This window comes from Callorhinus ursinus, unplaced genomic scaffold (genome assembly GCF_003265705.2).
Source record: "Callorhinus ursinus isolate GAN/ISIS: 27379988/994484 unplaced genomic scaffold, GSC_fseal_2.0 scaffold30, whole genome shotgun sequence".
Lineage (NCBI taxonomy): Eukaryota > Metazoa > Chordata > Mammalia > Carnivora > Otariidae > Callorhinus > Callorhinus ursinus.
The window spans coordinates 1566132-1572414 of record NW_027397092.1 but is presented as its reverse complement, the minus strand read 5'-3'; positions in this window follow the sequence as shown (position 1 = coordinate 1572414).

Here is a 6283-nt window from a genome sequence, read left to right as displayed (position 1 = left end):
AAATACCTACTTGGTAGTTTATGGTCAGAACTGTTAGAGATAGCATTCATTGTTCATACTTCTATGTAAAAAGATGGTTTTGTACAGTTTGTTCTCATTTCTTTTCCAGTGAAGACCACAGAAGCTAAGATACAGAAAGACTTTTGTTTGTTGTTCAGTGCATGGGAGAGGGGCTGCTTTTAATTCTTACTCTTGTATTTTAACTGGTTTGGTTTTAGGTATCAGAAGTACGTCATAAATACATTACTGTGCAGGCAAATTTCATCAATTTCACCACTTTTAAATCGTAAAATCTGGGTAGTCCTTGTCTTTTTCTTATAGGTAAGTTTCCTAATACAAAAAGTTTTAATAGGTCCGGAAAATGCTCCGGCTGTCATTTCTAAACTCTAACCATAAATTGAAATCTCCAGCTGCATAGGCTTTCCCTACTTGAATCATTAACCTGCTTTACCAGTAACAAGTACAGACTTTGTCATCTTTCTGACAGAACCCTTTTAAGCCTTAGTCTTCCTTACCCTTGGTTCTATGGCTGTCCCCCTGACCACCACCGGTATTTAAGAGGAAATCTTCCAAATGTGTAAAGATAAGAAAATTACATTTTTAAGGATTTGAACAAGAAAAAGTCTTATGTCCTAAGGATACTGTTTCTTCAAGATACTTTTCATCCTTTTTTCCCATCTCTGTACTATCAGAATGTTCTTTTTTTCTTTCTTTCTTCCTAATCTCCTTTATTTTGCCTGTCCCCACCCTCTCCCACTCCGGCAACCACCACTATGTTCTCTGCATTTTAGAATCTGTGTTTTGTTTAGATTTCACATAGATGTGAAGTCATACGGTATTTGTCTTCCTCATACGGTTTTTGTCTTCCTCTGACTTACTTCACTTAGCACAATCCCCTCCAGAACGTTCTTTTCTTAAGTAATTTGGGGATTGTGGGAGTTGTAAAATCATTGGTTCCTGGGTGCCGCCGTGTTACCTCACATTTTATTGTAAAGGTACTTTTAAGTAAGATTTGCTCTCCTAAAATTAGCTCAGCTTAATAGAATTATCGCAGTTTTATTTTCCTAATCTAATATTTATGTCTGATTTCAAAAGTGAATACAGAGCCCTGCCTTTAAAAATTGAAAATGTAACCTTACAAAAGGATACATTTAAGACACATTCATACTGAAGAAGGACTTGGTGAGTTCTAGTCCCCCTAAGACATCTGGGGTGGTTATTAACCACCGTTTACTCATGTGAGTCAGGTGAGTGGAGTGGTTTAAAGTATTTGACGTTATTGCCAAAAATTATTAAATGGAAAAAAATTGTGTCTGTTACAGAAGAATTATATGCAAAACTTCCCAGTAATCAGCCTGTTCTAATGTGAGGTCTCCTTGGTTATTTTAGATCTATGTGAGCCTTATCCATTAACTTACTCTTTTCCTTTTCCGAAAGACCAAATATAACTTCGTTAATGGCAGGTTTCCCTTATTTACATAACAGATAACCAGGACTAATTGATCCTAGGAATGGTATTTTTTAAAAATCTTTTCATCCTTATAATTGAATGTCTTTGTAGATGATAATATCGCTTGTGATGATACTTACTTCTGAAACTTAGTAGGTACCGTGGGGGCACCTGGGTGGCTCAGTTGGTTAAGCGTCATATTGGTTTGGGCTCAGGTCATGATCCCAGGGTTGTGCGATCAAGCCCCATGTCCGGCTCTGCACTGAGCGTGGAGCCTGCTTGAGATTCTCTCTCTCTGCCTCTGCCCCTCCCCCACACACGTGCCCTCTCTCTCAAATCTTTAAAAAAAAAAAAAAAAACTTAGACACCTGACACCTTGATTCTCTGTTTTTAAAAATGTGTTTAATATATTCATTACAAGGGCCCAACTGGAGACTATTAAAAAACCAAAGAGAGAAAAATTACCCTACAGCTTGAAATAACAGAGTCCTATGCAAACCATCTAGGGAGAAATAAAAAGACAACATAGGGAGTGAGGCTGGACAGCCAGGGTCAGGGCTCTTGCAGGGACGCCTGTTCTGAGGACGTTTCTTGCAGGTACTTCAGGGTTGTGGGTGTCCCCAGAATTTAGCAACATGTGTTCACAAAGGGCTGCCGGTGTGGGCTTGGAGGCTCTGCTTGGAGAGCTGGATGGTCCTTAACTTACACGGGGCAGGCCCCTTGTCCTCCAGGATGTCCAGGCCTCCGTGACCGTGGTGCCCCTGTCGTGGGGGTCGCAGGGCTTGGGGGCTTCCCCCATGGGCACGCGGTGAGAGCAGCCAGTGGGGAACCCCAGGGAGAGCTGTTACCTCAGGTCTCCCTAGACGTTCCTGTGGATGCTCCCCACCCATTTGCAGAGATGGTCTGATGGAGGGAAGGCAGAAATTCCCTTGTTGCTGGACTTGGGTGGGGCTCATCAGCTCCCGCCGAAGCCTCTGGTCCACAGAGCACCCCCACTGGGCCCTGTCCTTTATGGCGGGAGGCTGGGGCACGGTTCTGGGAGCCATCCTCACCTTGATTCTTTAATAGTACCTGTCCTTACCAGTTCAGTGCTGAGTCGGTATTATCAGATTTCTGCTGTACCAGGCGCTATACCAAATGATGATGATCGTATCCGCTCACTCTCCAAGACTTTGGGAACTAAGCAAAAGGAAAACCACCCATCTTGCCTCCCAGTTAAACACAGTTAATGCTAAGGTGTGTTCTCGACCTTCTGTTGTTCCGTTTTAAATCTTAAATTTGTTCAGGACAAGCAAATTCTTAAAATAGTGGGAGGTAGCTAAAATTCAGGAGATGCTGAAAATAGAATTAGGTCAAGAATGAATTTAAATGAGTGTGACCTGTTTATCCTGGAGTGTTAAGGGAAAATTCGGGATATTCCTCTCAGGGTCTTGATACACAGTCGAATTGTGAATATTGTTTATTTCACAGATGACGTGTACAAGTTAGTAAGAATTATAGGATATTTTTCTTTGAATACTCCAACAAAATGTTTTAAACTCTTGGAGTAATTTTGTATTTACAGAAAAGTGGCAAAGGTGGTATGCAATATTCCTATGCATACCCATCGGGTAGCTTCCCCTAATATTAACATCCGAGGTACACAGTACCTGTTTATGAAAACCTAGTTTGTCAACCCTAAGAAATTAGCACTGGTACAATACGGTTAGCCAAATCTATGGACTTAATTTGTATTTCAGTTTTTCCTAAAGTGGAAAAACTTTCTGTCCCGGGACCCAATCTAAGATACCACCTTGCATTTGGTCATCATGTCTCCTTTGTCCGTTAACAGTTTCTCAACCTTTGTTTCCCTAGACCTTGACATGATTCAAGAGTCCTGGTCAGATATTTTGTAGAAAGTGCTTCAGTGTGGATCCGTCTGATATTTTCTCGTGTTTTCTTGGGATTGTGATTTTCTAGGGAAGAATACCACAGAGGTGATATACCATTCTCATTACATCTTCCCGGGGGTATATGATGCTGACGTGATGTACCACTGGTGATATTAACCTTGAACATTTGGTTATGATGGTGTCAGGCAGGTTTCTTTCTCTGTTGGAGACTTACTACATACGCTATTTTTTCGGAAGTGGGTCGCTAAGCTCAAGTCTTGCTCAAGGAGAAGGGGAATTAAGCTCCACTTCCCAGAGAGGGGTATCTGCATATATTATTTAGAATTCTTTTTTTTTTTTTAAAGTAGGTTGCAGGCCCAGCCATGGAGCCCAACGTAGGGCTTGAACTCATGAGATCAACACCTGAGCTGAGATCAAGAGTCGGACGCTCAACCGACTGAGCCATCCAGGTGCCCCTATTATTTGGAATTCTTAATAGAAGGGAAATTTGTCCCTTTTCCCTCATTCAGTCATTTTTCAGCATAGGCTCATGGATGTATATTTTTCTGTGTTACAATCAAATACTATAATTAATGTTTTGTCACTCAGATCATTATAGCTTTGGCCATTGGGAGCCACATCTTTTTGATTTTTTTTTTCTTTTGAGGCTTCCTTTCTTTTTATTTAAAATTTTATTTATTTGATAGAGAGAAAGAGGGCACAAGTAGGGGGAGCAGCAGAGGGAGAGGGAGAAGCAGACTCCCCGCCAAGCAGGGAGCCCAATATGGGGCTCGATCCCAGGACCCTAGGATCATGACCTGAGCCGAAGGCAGACGCTTAACCAACTGAGCCACCCACGTGCCCTGAGGCTTGCTTACTTTCTGACATACAAAATGCACCAGGCTTATCTTGGATTTGTCTACCTCAGCCCTAAAGAACCAGCCATTTCTCCAAGGAGCCCCGTTCTTTTTATTGGGGAATGGTATTCAGAACCCAAACCTTGATGGTCAGATGTGTTTGTTGAGTGTATATTGACCCAGGCGCACACACATATCTACAGTTACTTCTCTGTCTGTAGTGCTGAAAATAAATCTGAGTTCATGCTTCTGTCTCCAGCTCCTCATCCAGCACCCCAGGATTCATCCCAGCTTTGTCCCTGTGCTTTGCAGCTTCTTTCTGTCTGTGAGAAAGCCGGCTCCTATTATCTGTAATTTATCTACTTATTTTTCTAACCCTGGTGTACGTCTGAAGTGGTTTCAGAACTGCTAACCCGGTACCCCTGCAAGAACTTGAACTCCCACAATACAGGGCTCATATACATTTCTTTCTTTCTTTTTCTTTCTTTCTTTCCTTCCTTCCTTCCTTCCTTCCTCCCTTCCTTTCTCTCTCTCTCTCTTTCTCTCTTTCTTTCTTTTTTTAAAGATTTTATTTATTATTTATTTGAGAGAGAGAGAAGGAGAGATAGCATGAGAGGGAACAGGGTCAGAGGGAGAAGCAGACTCCCTGCTGAGCAGGGAGCCCGATGTGGGACTTGATCCCAGGACTCCAGGATTATGACCTGAGCCGAAGGCAGTCGCTTTAACCAACTGAACCACCCTCGGCCTTGCAGTATCCAGTCAAATGATCATTTTCCAAGGTTACTTAAGGCAACACCATTCGTGCTCAACAAAACTTGTGTGTGATGGAAGATTCTGTCTGCAAAGCAGTGGCTCACCATCAAAAACAAGGAAATGTAGAAGAGACATAATGTACAAAAGTAGAAATACAAACATTTAACCTGTTGCCAACCCACACTGTTCTCCCTGCCTCAGCAGATCTGACTCTAGTATCTTTTCACTGCTTTTGCTGATTGCCTTGCTTTTTCACGTTAAATTTAGAAGTTGTGATTACTGAAATAGAATCACAAGTTCCAGTTGCTGAAACTGGTCTTCCTGCCACTTGAATAGGCCTTAAAAACGAAGCAATGTTCGAGGGTGGTGGGGAGTGGGTTCAGGGGCAAGGTTAGGGAAGAGTGTTTCTTTTAATTAGCCTTTCAAGGGTAATTATTAAAGTGATATTATTCTCCATGATTGCATACTCCAACACCTTAGGCAATTTGTGCTGAAAGCCAAAATAAGGGAATTGCTAGTAATCCTCATAACACATGGCGCTCTGTATTTATTAACTGAACTGGGTTTTCTTGAGGCCCCAACTGTGGGTTTCTTCATTTTACCTCCCCAATCTGTAATATCCTAAATGGAACATACATACCTTTCCAGAGGCTCTTTTTATTCCTCTTCTCAGGTAAAGAGGAATTCAAAAGACTTCCATGGAGTCTCTAACTCCCCTGGAAAGACTGTTAATTATATTTATAGGGTCATTGCGGTATTATGGGAAATCAGACTGCTGCTCGTGTACCTGTGCTTTTATAAGCATGCATATGTGCAGCATATTTACACAAAATTCTGCTGTGGTGGTGTGAAAATCAAGGTTAAAAAAAAAAAATCCAAAAAAAAAAAATTGAAGGACACTGTTGGGTCTGACTCTCAGAACTTAAACTCCTCCAGCCTGCCAATGTACTGAAAGGTGAAGAGAAAGAGTCTTTATGGCGGAAGGAAAATAAATTTGGGGGCAATTTATCACATAAACTCACACGTTCAGTAAATGTGTTGACCATCAAGCCCGATACAGTGAGCTGGGGATATAAATAGACCAAACACAGCCTTGCCATTGAAGAGGGAGCCGTCTTTTGGGGAGAGGCAAACAGAGCTACTTTTCAACGGTTCCAGAGGGCAGAGGGTTTTTCTGACTTTTAGGTTTAATAAAAATTGAGAGAGATCTTGAATGAAAATTGCTTCTCTATTACAATGTGCACCTTCCCCCCTTCCCCCCCGCCATCAAACCATAGTTCACACTGTTAGGACTGGCTCTTTCGTCTTTTTTATCGAAATGAGGTTTAGAGGAAAAGTACACAGTGCAACCG